Raw genomic sequence first — 15,964 nt, forward strand, 5'->3', positions numbered from 1 at the left:
CAACAAATCATTTATATACAGTTTAAAAGCACATGAACCACGCCTTCATATTTTAGTGTTCATTAGCGTATGCTAATGATCAGTTTCTATACAAAAAGTCGTCATTACGGTACCTGTCCAATATGTTTCTACGATATATAATAACTTCAGTAACAAAAAGAATTCTAGTTACCAAAAAAGTCTGTCCAATGTGAATAACGGCATTATTTATATGTTTCAACTAAGAGTATAAAAAATACTAAATGCTAAATATCAAATTAAGTTACTGTGGGTATTAAATTTTTTGTTAGGTTTTAACTTTTATGTAATTGCATTACAGTCTTTCTGTTATAGAAAATGATAATGTAGGGTAATAATTATGATGTACTCGACTCAGGTGTCATGTCATAATATTAGTAAGGTGTTGTGTAAGGTGTGTTTACTTTGAGGATATTATTACTGTAATGTGTGATTATACAAACAATATGTTACACAAGGGTTATGTTAACCGACACACATGTCAGGAATATTGATACGACACTTCTAAGGTTCACTATAGGATAGTATTAGACAGTCATAACTATAGGTAAGGAAGTAACATAATCAAAATTTCGTTCTAATCGGGTTTTTATTGAATTCAGTATTAAATACATTATTCTTAAGGAAATTAGGAGTTTTACAAGTTAGGTCTTAAGCCTTAGTTTTTGTTTTAAGTACTGGCACTGGGTACATCATTAGGTAACTCGGTAAGGTTGCTTTTTATAAATGGATAATTTCATGAATCACTAATACCCTATATCTAGGTGTGTTCAGTACATAATGAAACTCTAAAAAAAGTACTAATCCTAACCCAAATAAAATATGGTAGCTTTAGACAACAGAGGATGAGTGTTTATATTACTTCTCTGTGGTATTAGTTATGTATGCCTTAAGATGGCTCAAAGTTTAGGACTAGATATTAAATAAACTCCCAATTAACTTATAGGCCTAGGGCAGCCTAGCCTATTATTTGTCAGTGTGAATAAAATAGAGCAATTAGGCCTATATCGAGGACAGCCAAACTTGGATATACAACCATGTTTATACCTAAGTTTCCTTTTTGGTACTCACCAACAAGGATCAACCCGGGAAACGTTTACCCCTTAGTCGAGCTAGACCTAGCCTATGTGGCTTAGCTACAAAACTTTACTCAAACAGGTTTGGCAAATTGATATGATATAACATATCCCAAGTTAAAGCAAAGTTTTAAAATAGTGGTGTAGCATGCGTCACCTGTCATAAAATGTTGCAAACCGAAAAATGTCACCAGCTTTTTTCACCAGAAATTTCTCTGGAGAGTGGAGGCTATCTATTTTATTTGAAGCATTATAGCCTATGTTATCTGCACCCAAGACTGTGATGATTTTGAAAAGTGTGTAGGGATTTTTCTCCTAAACTGCCTAAAAAGTTTTAAAATGTTTGTGTTGCAGCGTGTCGTGTGTCGACAAATGTTACAAAACGACAAACGTCAAAACTTGAATTTGCTCTGGAAGATATCTATCCTTAAGCATTATAGCCTATATTATCTGTAGGCATACACAAGAGTGTGATGACTTTAAGTGTCAAGGGTTTTTCTCCTAAGGTAGGCTAGGCTATCTAAATTTTTGTGTGAATAGGCCTAAGTAATACAACTAAACCAAGCCAAAACAAAAACTAAATATCCAGAAAATATTTGTCAATGGAAATCCCAATCAAGGGCTGCAAAAGATTCTTCAAGGTTAAAACTACTCATTATCCAATCCTAAAGTGTCTTTTGTATAGATAAAATAAATACTTAACTCTTCATTTGATGTCAATCAATATTTTCATTAATTATGACATATACACTATAACAGTGTTGTTATTAGGAGAATTTGTTCTATGAAAGCGTGTAACATAAGGTATTTTAAATTAAAGCTTAAATTTATTATTATTTATTGTTTAATGTTTAATGTTTAGTTTCCCGAGCAAAGCTCGGTCCCCAGGTACTGATGTATTAATCAACGAGACGTATGTAACCTGTAGAGTATGAGGAGAGTTAATATGTAATGTTACCGTTTTAGCCGAACACTTAGTTCAGGTAAGTTGGTGATAGTCCCGTAACTATCCATAGGGTGAGATGTTAATAGCACACTTGGGGCCGATGCAAACTTTATACAGAGTTGCTTACATGGAAATTGAAACGCATCGGTGCGACCAAAATTTATAACGACAAAACTTCACGAATTTATGCGTTATACTCACACTTTGGTAAATCTGGTCATAAAACAATTTGACTTTTATATTGGATTTTTTTTCTGTTCTATAAATTGTTTAATTTAAAAACGTGAAGGTTTCAACAGGAGATTGTCTGATTTTGTACGGTACATAATTTACTTTGCATATTTTACTTGTATTTTTCTGGCGAGAACAGAAGATTATGTTATTATTGCTGTTATAGTCCTCGCCACCCTAAGTTGAGGCAACCAAAGGCCGCACTAGATATACTCCGTGCGGCCTTGAGCTCCCTCAACTTAGGGTGGCAAGGACTATAGTGCTGTTGCTTTCTCTATGAGTCTTGTCTTATCAGCTGGTTTGTATTAAACCTCCTTTATCAAGTATCTCCCGCCAGATTTGAACGGCAACCGCATATCCTTATTTCCGACCTCTTTCCTACCTTGTGTACAGGAACATTATTATGTAATGTTAATTATGGTGCAATTAAGATTCATCAATGCTATCCGCATGTTATGTTAAATGGCATTTCTAAAATACATCTATATTCAAACAACTACTTTTGTACTGGGGACACTTTGCGTTTCAAGGAGATTGTAACAGTCTGGCTCTTGACGTCACCTCATTATTTATTTATTCTCATGATATTTATGTACAGTGTAATATTACCAGTGTGTGTATTCTTGTTAACAAGACACTTTTGATTGTTATCGATTGTCTGTCTAGTGCTGATACTTCTGTTATGCTCATCACTAAATATACCAACAATTGTTCCAGTAGTTATCTACTCTAATTTAAAATCAGAGATGGAACTTCTAATTGATAACGTTAAGCATTATTCAATTGGAATTTGACAGAAACACAATTTTGAACGCCGATTTTTAAGAGTGTCTGTGGGTAAATTTTATTTATTTTTTGTCCTACCTTTACATTCTAGGACGCTAGGTTCTAGCTCGAAGCTGTTTTACACATTACTTCAGGCTGTCCTTGAGGGTCGCGGCATTATCACATTGATAAAATCCATTGTCGATTGGCGGGAATTAAACACGGGGCCTTGGGACCTGTAGCCATGCGCTCTACCACCAGATCATTTCGAGGCCCCAATAAAAATTAAGTATATGAATAGTAAGTAAGCTTAAAATTCAACATGCTATCTTAATAGTGAACATGTTTTAACAAAGTTTTCCTACAAAGGTTTCAACTGTGTCGGAGGAGGCTGATTGCCAACATTTATCTAAGTTCAAGTCAAAGGCCTTTAATTTAAAGCTTGCTTATTAAACTTAGGAACCTTAAATCACACAAATTACGTCTTTAGTTTTTAACATGTATGTTTCTATATTTCACTTCAAAAATGTATTGTAAACCATATGCTAGACATTTATTGATATAACTTTCTTTATATAAAAGGTATAAAATTACCTGAGTACTGCCAGAGTGATCCTGTTGGTCCTTACGGATTACGCGTTTCGAGGAGCTTAAGTCCTCATCATCAGATCTTGTACAAGAAACACATCTATCACTTCGAAAAGGTCGTCAAAAGTTTAAATATACAACACGGACACATAATAAATAAACACATTTTACAATTACAGGTAGGCCTACCGACAAAAACTTGCAATGTCCGACCGCACAGATGTAGGTTAAAGTCATGACTGCGATACGGGAGATGGGCAGGCGGTGGACTTTGTACTTCTCGTCTCTTTGTTCATCAGCTTTTCTTGGTTTGTTATTAAAGTATCATACAGAGCGTTGGACTGGAAACTGATTTTGTCGTTTAATAATGTGTTAGGTTGGGTTTTGGTAGTTTTATAAATTTCGAACTCTTCTAAAGCGTCCATAACATTGCCTTTATTGCAATAATGTAGAGGGGTTAAATTCGTGTTGAAATCACTGTAGTTATGGTTTTCATTAACAAGATGAGCTGCAAAATTGGATTTGAGATGATTACTTGCTTTAGGCAAATGTTCTTTAAATCTAGTTTGAAATGTCCTGCCTGTGTAAAATTCATTGATAAAGGTGAAATAGTTTTGTTGTAAAACAATTTTTGTTAATTTGATCAATTCACTGATCGCTTTTTCATTGAGGTCGGAGTTTTGTTTCAGATTGTTTTCTAATATTTCAATAGTTTCAGGTACTGGAACATTCGTGTATAAGTTAACTATATCGAGTGAAGCTAATGTATATCTACTTTTCAACTCAACTGTTTTAATTTTCTCAATAAAATCTGTACTATTTGTGAGACTATGGCTATTGTTCAGTTTCACTTGTCCTTTTATGATGCGTTCTAGTTTTTTAGCAATGAGGTAACCTGGAGCCGACATGTAATTAACTAAAGGCCGAATAGGAACATCGTTTTTATGAAGCTTCGGTAATCCTTTTAGTTGTGGAGCCTTAGCGTTGATTTGCTTTAAAGATCTATTTTCCTTATCTGTCAATAACTCTTTGCTTTGGTTTAAAACCTTATTCAGAGTTTTTGTAAAATTGGCTGTAAACCGCCTGCCCACCTCCCGTATCGCAGTCATGACTTTAACCTACATCTGTGCGGTCGGACATTGCAAGTTTTTGTCGGTAGGCCTACCCGTAATTGTAAAATGTGTTTATTTATTATGTGTCCGTGTTGTATATTTAAACTTTTGACGACCTTTTCGAAGTGATAGATGTGTTTCTTGTACAAGATCTGATGATGAGGACTTAAGCTCCTCGAAACGCGTAATCCGTAAGGACCAACAGGATCACTCTGGCAGTACTCAGGTAATTTTATACCTTATATAGTTTGTTCTGTGATCCAGAGACAAAAACAACTCAAAATATAACTTTCTTTTATAACATTCTATTGACAATAACTTCGGTAACAAATAACAGTCATCAGACTTTCATAACATTTTTGCTAAAAAACATTTTCCTAAATAAATTACAATTTGACACTCAAATGTTTTTTTTTGTGAGAACAGTTTATTTAATACCACATGTTAATTTCTATAATTATAATCATATGTTTATTTGTTATTCCATGTTTGCAAAAAGGTAAATAAAGTGAGTTGAGTTTGAGTTATGACATAAAACAGTGCATCTACTTAATTCTTAGTAAAATAGTACATGGTGGCAGCGGAGAAGTAATAATAAGATACAAAGCCTTTTCCTGTCGAAATGGCATTCCAGAAGAAGTTAGGTCTGACTGTCTCAATTTCAAGTCCTTGAACATTCAGATTTAAAGACATTTTCCAAAGTTTATGGCTTCAAGCATATAACAAGTAGCCCAACATTTTCCCAAAGCAATGGAGAGGCTGAAGCGGCAGTGAAAATTGCCAAAATGATTCTAAAGAAAAATGTGGAAGAGATATTTAGCGCTTCTAGCCTATCGAACGACACCCCTCTGGAATGGGTACAGTCCCTCTCAGCTTCTCATGAACAGGCGATTACGAAGCACATTGCCTCAGACAGGACATTTGCTTTGTGGAAAACCAGATCTAAAGGATCTTAAAGGGAGAGAAGAAACATATCGTGAGAAGTATAAATACAACTATGATAGAAGGCACAAAGTGCAAACTCTCAATCCTCTTCATATAGGAGACCCAGTTTGGATTGTGGACCTTAGAAGACATGGCAAAATTGTGAAAATCCTGGACAGCCATCGTTCATATATTGTTGAAACTGATAAGAGGAATGTGAGAAGAAATCGATTCGAGAGGAAAAGAAAGAACACAATTTGTCTGAGAATACACATTTGTCTGAGAATACACATCAAACAGAACCATACAACCGTCCAAAGAGAAATATACACAAACCAAGCTTGTTGTTTTATCATCATATACAACACACAACACCTCAAGACAACACAAAACCTCAAGAGAATATATCGTCCACCAACATATGACGTCTGGACTTCGTCGTGAACGCATCGAGGCGACCGATCGCAACCATGGCGACATTTAACTCCGGAGGGACTGTGCGTGGGCCGCCTCCATCGATGACATCAACTGACTGTGGAGGGACTGTGCGTGGGCCGCCTCCGTCGATGACATCACCTGACCGTGGAGGGACTGTGCGTGTGCCGCATCCAGCGAAGACATCACCTGACTGTGGTGGGACTGTGCGTGGGCCGCCTCCAGCAATGACACACCTGACTGTGGAGGGACTGTGCGTGGGCCGCATCCAGCGAAGACATCACCTGACTGTGGTGGGACTGTGCGTGGGCCGCCTCCAGCGATGACATCACCTGACTGTGGAGGGACTGTGCGTGGGCCACATCCAGCGAAGACATCACCTGACTGTGGAGGGACTGAGCGTGGGCCGCATCCAGCGAAGACATCACCTGACTGTGGTGGGACTGTGCGTGGGCCGCCTCCAGCGATGACATCACCTGACTGTGGAGGGACTGAGCGTGGGCTGAAAAGCAGATGTGTGCTGTTAACGGAAGTAAAGGTCCATGTCATCCATCGCATTATAATAGTAGAAGAAATAAGTTTAATGTCATTCAAATTATAAGTCCAATAACGTGTAACTACTTGTATTTATTTCAATAGCAACTAGATTCTCCGTAATCGGATCCAACTAAAGTTCAAACATTTTTAATATAAAGCGTAAGACAATCACGTTGAACAATAGCTACTATATTTTTCTCTAACGCAGCGTACCACTAGTGGTACCCAAAGGTTACTGCGGAGGTATGCAGTGACGTACGAGTAGGCATAGTATTTTCACCATGTTTTACACCGGTGCGCCACTATTAACAAATAATTGACCACCGGCAATTGTAGGCCTATCTAGTTAAACAATACATTAGAACAAGGCCGAGACAATTTGTTAGATAGCTATTAGAGTTACTGCCTTATAACAATAGCGGAGTTAACTAGTATGTGCGAGATTCAAAATTCATGCCCCCAGTCCTCAGGCGATAGGCAGTACTACATGCACGCATTCGAAAATGATCGGGATGGCTCGGTGCTCGGCTCGTCAGCGCTGCGATTCCCCACCACAGTTCATTGACCTCTGTAGTCACTAGGTCCTTCAATAAATATTACTTAGTACTATACCATATGTTATTAGGCTAATTAAATGTTCTCATGTAAAAAGAGGTTAAAGTTGAAAATTTTCGTACGTTGTTTATATTTTACAATCGATAAAAAAGATTTCTGTAGCATAACAACGTATCTTAAGTATCTCAATTTTAATTGGTTTCACTATAAAAAAGGTTGTTAAAATTAATTAAACATATTTAAATTGATAGAATAAACGAGAAACCATTACAGTCAGCGCTCCAAGGAGGTGTTTTACGAGATATATTGTGAACAGTAATGGCTACCCACTTTCCTGCTGCATTATGGATCTTGAAATTCGTGTCTGTGAAGTTTAAAGGAACCCAGGTCAATCTGTGGTGTCAAAACTTTGAAGTAGAGCAAACGTGACAGATTTTATAAACGCTGTGTGACAATTATCTTTTTAATAATAAAAAAATGTTCTTTATCATTTTACTTTATACTTAAAATAAATAAATTAGTTTGATTGGAGAACTATTTTACAGTTTGACTTTTTAAGATGCTGGTGAGCATTATAATTATCCTTAAACAAGGGATTTTCAACAGATCTAATTGAACATACGTTAAAATTTCTAATACAAAAGATTCTTGAAAAGATTATTTTACTACTTTAGTTTGGCTCCGATGATCGAACGAAGTTCTTTATTAACATTTTGTCTCGTATATCTATATTCTTAGTATAAATTATCCAGTTTTAACCAACTTTATTTGTGCAGACAATTTAAATATATGGTTATTCAAGTACGTCTTATAATTATGCTATTTTGCCTGAATCCGGAGAAACTTTATCTATGCAGATCGTGTCGGGAACAAAGAAAGTCAGCAATATTCTAGGAATTCAACAACTTTGCTTATTTTACTCACAGAAGTAGTTATATGAGTTTATCTTAGCCTATCTGTTATTTTTGCTGCAAAACCTTTTTTTTACCATATGTTTTCTTTACTTCAGTTACTGACATATGAACTCTATCACTAAATCTTTATTTTGTGTAATATGGTAAGTTAAAATCCTCCTTAAATGTGTCAAAACATGTTTTTTTATCAAGTCGTCCATGCCAATTTACAACGACAATAATAATTAACTACAATTTGTATCACCGTGTTTTTTTTTTATCTGAAAACATCCAATAGTTAATGTAGTAACACTATACAATACTTAGCAGGTGTTTTGTCTGCTTCAAGTAAAACACTAAAAACTTGTCTATCAGCAAAGCAGCTTCACCCTATCAAGTAAAGACGTTGAGCAAACAAGTCAACAAAGCAATAAAGATCAACTGTTTCTGTGAAGAGTCGATTGGATTTTCCCTCTTCGACCAGTTCAATCGAAGACAATTCAAGCTGTTCCGTTAACTACTAGCTTCAATTTGGCTGTTACTTCCTTTTCTTAAATCTTTAAGGCAATCTAAATATTTTGACAAATCTTATCCTATATTTAACGTTGTTGCTACCCATAAATTTTTGGTTTTTTTAATACATTAAGTATATTTTAAGTACAAACGAAAGAATCTAAAACTATATCAGTCTGCGTTTAGTGAAATAATCAATGCAACCACTTTGGCAAAGCCAGCACTAATGTATTTTCTTGACTCTTACGTTTAAGGACGTATGATGTGTTTTCTGTGACTTAATGATCCTTAGAAATGCACTTTTTGGTGAAGGAAGAAATAAAAACCATCTTGACCTAGTGATCGTGGAATGTACATACTCCAAATAACTATTAATGGCCACTTGTTGTGTTGGTAAAAAACGAGTAAACCAATTGAACGATTGATGGATAAACAAAGCTTGGTTATAATTTGCAGAAAGATCTTATTCCTCTATTCACAGCGAAATTCCAGCACATCACAACACCAGAAATCAACCCTCCTCAGTGTTTTTGTGTATTTGGTGTCCACCACACACCAAAGACCCGTCCAAACAAGCCTAACGCCCTCGATCTGGTTTCACTGTGAAGTTGAAAATGTTTTTTTTTCATTGTTAAGCTAGAGCTGTATATATTATTGTAAGGATGAATTACTTACGTCAGACAGTTTAATACTGAATAGTAAATTTCAGTAAGAACATGTTTCGACACATTAAGTCATCATCAGCTGAGTACTTTTACTTGTTAAGTATTGTATTACACCAGGTGGATTCGTCATAGCTCAATAAATAAACATAAAACACGAAAACGACACGACTCGTAAACATTTAAAACACGTATAAAGACGTTGCAGACCTGCTTGGACGAACATATAGTCACGCCACGGTGATATTTTTTAATATAAACATTCGATAATCATTTCATCAAAAGTGCTTTTATAATGAATCATTAGGGCCAAAAAAGGGCATACAACCTTTAAACGTCGGAGTCAAGAGAATGTATTAATACTTTGTCTGTTTAGGCCTACTAGCGATGATGATTTGCCTGTCTTTATAAGCTAGGTCAAAACGTGATTACAGTAACTTTTCTAAAAGAATTTATTTCTTGGTACTTTTATTTTACATCTTATAATAATCAGAAAATTAAAAAAAAATTCAGTCCCTTTGAAAATGTTGTGTTACTTCTAACGCAATTACATAGTGTTTCATAAAAAGATTCTTTTAGTTTTTTCCAATATTGTTAAAGTTTAATAAATCGTAGCTAAATCTGTTGGCTTCCAAAGGATAAGTTGAACATAAAGAGGTTTCAAATTAATTTATCGAGGCTGTTTATAGCTAAATCTTCATTAGCGTGATGCAGGGACTGGTAGGTATTTCTCAGCAGCTTCACAATAGAGTAGGATTCCATTTAACTGGAATTCTTCCATTAAACCATAGCCCAGTTTCCTTCACACACTGAAAGATTTTAAAAATTCTTTGGTTGATACAATTAAATTGTTTATTGTTATTGCTATTAACATGTAACATATTTCAAGCGTGGTATTTAAATATCAATCTTACATAATAAGTCCCAATTAAAATACTAATATTTTAATTTAGTAGTGTTATTTGAAAATTGTACATTGAGAAGGCAATTTTTATATGACAATTTAGGTTAGCTTTCGTATATAAAAGGTTAACCGGATAACGTGTTAAAAATATCGACCCACAATAATTGTATAAGTCTTTAAAACTCAACAGATTAATCACTCACACGCATGGACAAATAAGAATGTAAGGCTTAATTTTTTTAGTAAAAAAAAATTCTTTGAAATAATTTTAGCTAGGAGAGTACTAAAACATATATCCAATTGAGTAGAAAATATATATTTTATTGTTTCGATATTTATGTAGCATACATATTATAAGATTGGTTTGCAACAACTCTTAAAGTTACAAAAGGCATCTCGCTCCATTTTCAACTCAGTTTACACTCAATTGGGTTTAAATACGCACCTAGGTGGCGTCCCCATCTCAACTGAGAATTGATAAAATATTAAACAGTAACTCAACCCTCTTTTGAAATTCGGACTCATAAAAGTGTTGTACTATTTATACGTCACAAAGACTGTAAATTAAAATATACCTAATATAATGGTTTAATTACCATAAGGACCATAAGTCAACAGTTTTCCATAAGTCGATGAATTTATTTTTAACTGGAGACTGAAGGTAATTAAACCATTATATTTGTTATAAACCAGTTCAGGGGCAATTCCATATCTTATGATGTCAAAACTAGAATATACCACTATGCACAGTTTCCGCACGGTTCACTTGAAAGTCTTAAGAAATTCAAAGTGGTATAAAAAGGCCGATGAGAAAAAAAAGCAAATACTAGTACAAAGTTTAGTACAGAAGCCACTGCTCCCTACGGCACAGTGTTAAGTCAGGGATTGATACTTTGACATAGCTGTTTATTTTATTATGCAGAGAATGTATAATAGTATCAATAGCGTATATGGCTTTCAACAGGGCAAGCTGTTCATACAATTTAGCTATTTTTATAAACTGTAACTGTTGAGGAGAGTTATTGTATATATTTCTGATTTTGTGCGTCATTACGTTATATTATTAGCTAATTATTATAAATGCTATATTTCATGTGTAGTTTTAACTTAGAGCTGTGAAGTAGCAAACATGCATTCTCTTAGGGCAGTTGTCGGCTTTTAGTGCCGGTAACAGAGTCATAAACAATCGTCCTTCTGCGAAAGGACGGGCCCTTCCTCACCACTTTTAGAAAGTTGCAACCCCAATCGAGGGTGAGGAAGGTGTCTTTCTTTCAGTCATAGTCAGTGTCTCGACTAGCACCGCATTGTCAAGTTCGTTTCGTAGTTTTCGCATAGGACGTGTGAGGCAGACCCCTCCACGTATTTCATTAGTCTTAATTCGCATTCAATAGTACATTCACATTAGTTTTTCGTTATAGCATTTTAGTCAATCATTTATACAGTCCACTTATATCATCACATCAATAAATTCATAGTTCGTTTTTAAAGTGTTAGTTCTTACTATTTCCATAACATTGGCGCATCACACACGCGCCGCAACAGTAACTAAGTGGATACTGAATAGGGACAGTTAAATATGTATTTTATTATTATAAGAACAATTTTGTCACAAATGTTACCTGTTTATCTGTAAAATTAGATCAACCATATTTTTCCAAAAGCTTTTTCAGCGTGATTATACGTAGAATCTTCGTCATATATATTTTTCTTGCGAAGCTTTTTTAAGTTTTATACGAGACCAAACTCTACTTCAGAAACAGTTGTTGGCAATGATAAAAGAGTAGATGTTACGTATAGACCTTACCGTGTGTGAAATATAGGAAGCTCCCGTCAACTGCAGACACAAAAATGTCTGAAACAGAATCAGGTTGACGATATACTAAAATAAAATAAAATACACTGCCCTTACCAAAAATATACATATTTATGAAGTGAACATTTTATTTTTTTCAAACCATACGAAATATATTCATTTTTCTAAGTTTTTCCCCCCATATCTTTACAGAGAGTCTTGAGGATATTGCGTCTTGAAACCCTTCTGTAAGGTGTTTAATGAATAGAAGTTTTGCATACAAATATAATTTTGAGGTGGTCGGGTATTTACATAACTATTTCCTTTTAAACTAAAATATGTCATCTATAAAGCAAACCATTTTTAGTTTAATTGAGAGATTAGAAAACTAAATTGAAAGTGCATGACTCAAACTTCCACACACACTATATTTCTTTTATTCAATGACTTCACCCTCTATTGAAAGCTGCTTTTAAAAACTGTAGGCTAATTTAAAAAAAATCCACACACCACACACTTACTTACTACTTACTGCTTACTGCTGTTCTTCTCCTCCGCAGTCATCAAGATTGGGGGAGGCGTCATCTTTTTCTTTATCTTCTTAGTTATTGCTTGGTTTTTTAATGTCTTCTGTTAAAAGTATGGTCATCCAGGAATTCATTTAAACTGTAGTAGGGTCGTTCGAGGAGATGGTTTTTCAGTTGGTTAGCCAATTTTTGCGGGTCTGTAATAGCTTTTAGCCGATGTGGTAGTAAATTGTAAAGTTTCATCCCTCTATATGTTGGGGTTTTTGCTGTTTTTTCTAGTCTATGTTGCGGTAGATTCAGATCGGTTTTTCCTGGTGTTGTAGTTATTTGTTAAGAAGCAACAACACTCAAGTCTTTATTAAAAGTAGGTTGTATGAATTAGAACTATTTACATTTTCAATACACAGTGATAAAATCACATTATTTTACCCCTAAAACGTCTTTGCTCCATGCCTTTATCCATTCTCTCATCTTATAAGTCATGCAAGTCCGCGACCATATTTTAATAAATACTAAACGATTATTCCAGCCTATAGGCCTACTATTAAAAGAAACTTCTTTTGTATCTTATATAAAGAATTCTCCATAAAACATCTTCCAGCAAACCAAATTGAAACCGAGAACTCAAAAAGAAAAAATGAAGTAATATAACAATTGGTGGAACATAAACGGTTAAGTTTCACTTTAACCACATTTTATACCGGAAGTCCTGTAAAGTCTGCTATCTGGCACTGTATCCGCTTCCTGGTGAAGTAACATGCTGTATGATTGTTCCAGCAAAGTCCTTTGTTTGTTACAAGGTTTAACAAAACTAATTGGTTATTGGCTGATGATACATTTCAAATTAGTCTTTACTTAGCCAGACATTTGATATTACTTTAACCACAAATCATGTCTTTAGAACTTAAATAAATGAGTTAGTAAATATAACTTAGTTTTATGTGAGAATTGCAAGCCCCGCTTTATAGTGGTGTTCTGGGTTTTTAGTGAGAGAAACAATAACACCAGAAACTACAAATCTTTTTTACTAAGATCAATAGAAAACGTACCCCATTAGTAAAGGAGTATCCATTATGTTTTAGTCAGAACATGTAAATAAGCTTTTGAAGTTAAACTGTGAACATATTTCACAGAACAAAGGATTTTGTAAAATTAATTAATATCGTCCTAAAAATTGAACAAAACATACAAACCATTTATTTCAACATGAAATGTAATGCATTTACAGCATTCTTACAATAACTGTTACAGGTTTTCATTATTTATGTCTGTCATGAAATAAAGTAAACAGCTCACACGGGGCAATGTGACGACCGTGTAGTCGTAAAAGCGGTTTTCACAAGGGTCAACCTGAACAATACTTTCCGTCTCATTTACTTTACCTGGAAACGATTCCCTTAGTCGTTTATTGTCGGTGGCTTAAACTCGATGAATTAAATTAAGACCGTAATCATTAGACGTAACACTGAAATTGTTTGTTTTAAAACTCTTGAGTAATGTATAAAGAAATTTAAAAATGTTAAGGTTTGGAGGTGAAAATTAGAAAACCCGAGATGTGATGATCAACTCATAAAACTCCGTTCTAATAATCCGATCATGTGTTATTTCAAACTTGTATAAACATAATAATCTAAATAGGTTCAACCGTTAGTTCTAAAATACATAGATTTCGGATTCGTTTTATGCGAGATATATTACAATCGGACAAATTCAATGTTTTTGGATTATGTTTCTTAACCTCTGGGGACATCAACACGTACAAGTAAACTTGTCCGAGGTCTAAGTTTTACCATGAGACCTACGATAATAGCTTCACATGGGACATTTGGCATAACCAACTGTAAGGTTGGCTTTTAAAAATAAAGTTAGTATTCTACAAATAAGTACATATTTTATTTATAACTGCAACCTAGAATAAAAAACATTCCCTCGCCGTATATGAGTTGGATCTGAAAGACGTATAAAATATTTCTAATTGATAAATATGGGTTTTTCAATATCAAAACTATATATTTAAAAAAAGAGTCTTTTAGAAATAATAGTATTCTAATATTATCATTCAACCCCCACATTGAAGATATATACACTTATACATGCATAGACAGGCTGAAACAATATGCAATTAGCCTACTATTGAGCTACAAAAAAATTATACAATTTATTTAAAATTTTAACTTTCACATTAAATCATTAATTCAATAAACTTAAGTAAAAAAAACCCAGCGGAAACATTACTGAAATAGATAAGGGTATGTATTATTCAGATACTAAGTTTCATAGCTCCCAATACCTTATCTGCAAACTAGTGTGATATAGCTACATCCTGTTAGAGGAATCCAAGATGGGGAGTTGCATATTAAGATTGTCGTATGATTTTGAAGTCCATTAAAAAGTCTGTTTTACATAGTTTGCTTATATAATCCAACGACCGAACCAATAGAAGTAAATATTTTCGTTCTGACATTGGTTATTTTTATGGTGAAGCTTTATTATGTCAAATGAATGAAAAAAACTCATAACCGTTTCGTGAGAACATCTTGATGTAAAAATAAAGTAAATGAAGGAAGTCATTGTAATTCATTGTTCGTCTGTTTAGCTACCCCCTCTTTCTTAAAAAAAGATATCGGGTTAGTTTTTTTGATAAGAAAGTCATCTCACATCAAAATGTACACAACCAGAAACAGAGACTCATATGTCTAGGAAAATGACTAAGCACTCCCTTGGACTACTGATGTACAACTTTTGTTCACATTTGACTCGTTTGGATATGTAAATACATTTACCACTAAATTATAGAAATGGTACTAAACTGTGGGAAGAAATTATATGAGTACTATAAAGAAATAAAACAATTTACCAACGAAATAAAAATTATTAGTTATATTTTGTTTTGGCTAACGTTAGATACATCACTTTAAACTCTGAAGTTAAGTTTTTATTTATAGTATTACATATTATTTACGTATGAACTACTGTTTAGTAAACTTATAAATTTTATACCTAATGATATTAAATTTATTTGATTTATTCTAAAGCTTTGTCATAGGTTATTCATTCTAAACCTATGTTATTGAACATGGAAATAAAAAACATCTATAATAGCTTCTGTGTATGAACCCAGACTATGCTTTCTATGTATTACACCATAGAGAGTATTACATAGTAAGTATTATATTATCTTAGAGTGTCTAAGATATAAAAGTAAAGTTGTTTTGTATTTTCATGTTAAAAGTAGAACAATATGTATACTTTATTGTATGAATTTGGTGGCTTTTTCATTATAAATTTGAACACTACTTAACGTTTGGATAAGGTGGTATGGTTCTCATTGCAAAGCACGGGTACAACAGTTAGTAGTATTATAAAATTGAGGAGGTGTCTGTCTGTCTGTCTGGGCAGCTATCACGACTTAAATACTAAACCGGTACAGTCAAATTAAGCACAAAGATGGTCCACACATCTAGGAATGTCTTAGGCCTATTCACT

The sequence above is a fragment of the Macrosteles quadrilineatus genome, unplaced genomic scaffold (assembly GCF_028750875.1).
Source record: "Macrosteles quadrilineatus isolate MER2022 unplaced genomic scaffold, UCM_ALF_1.0 Scaffold_9__3_contigs__length_116548681, whole genome shotgun sequence".
NCBI lineage: Eukaryota > Metazoa > Arthropoda > Insecta > Hemiptera > Cicadellidae > Macrosteles > Macrosteles quadrilineatus.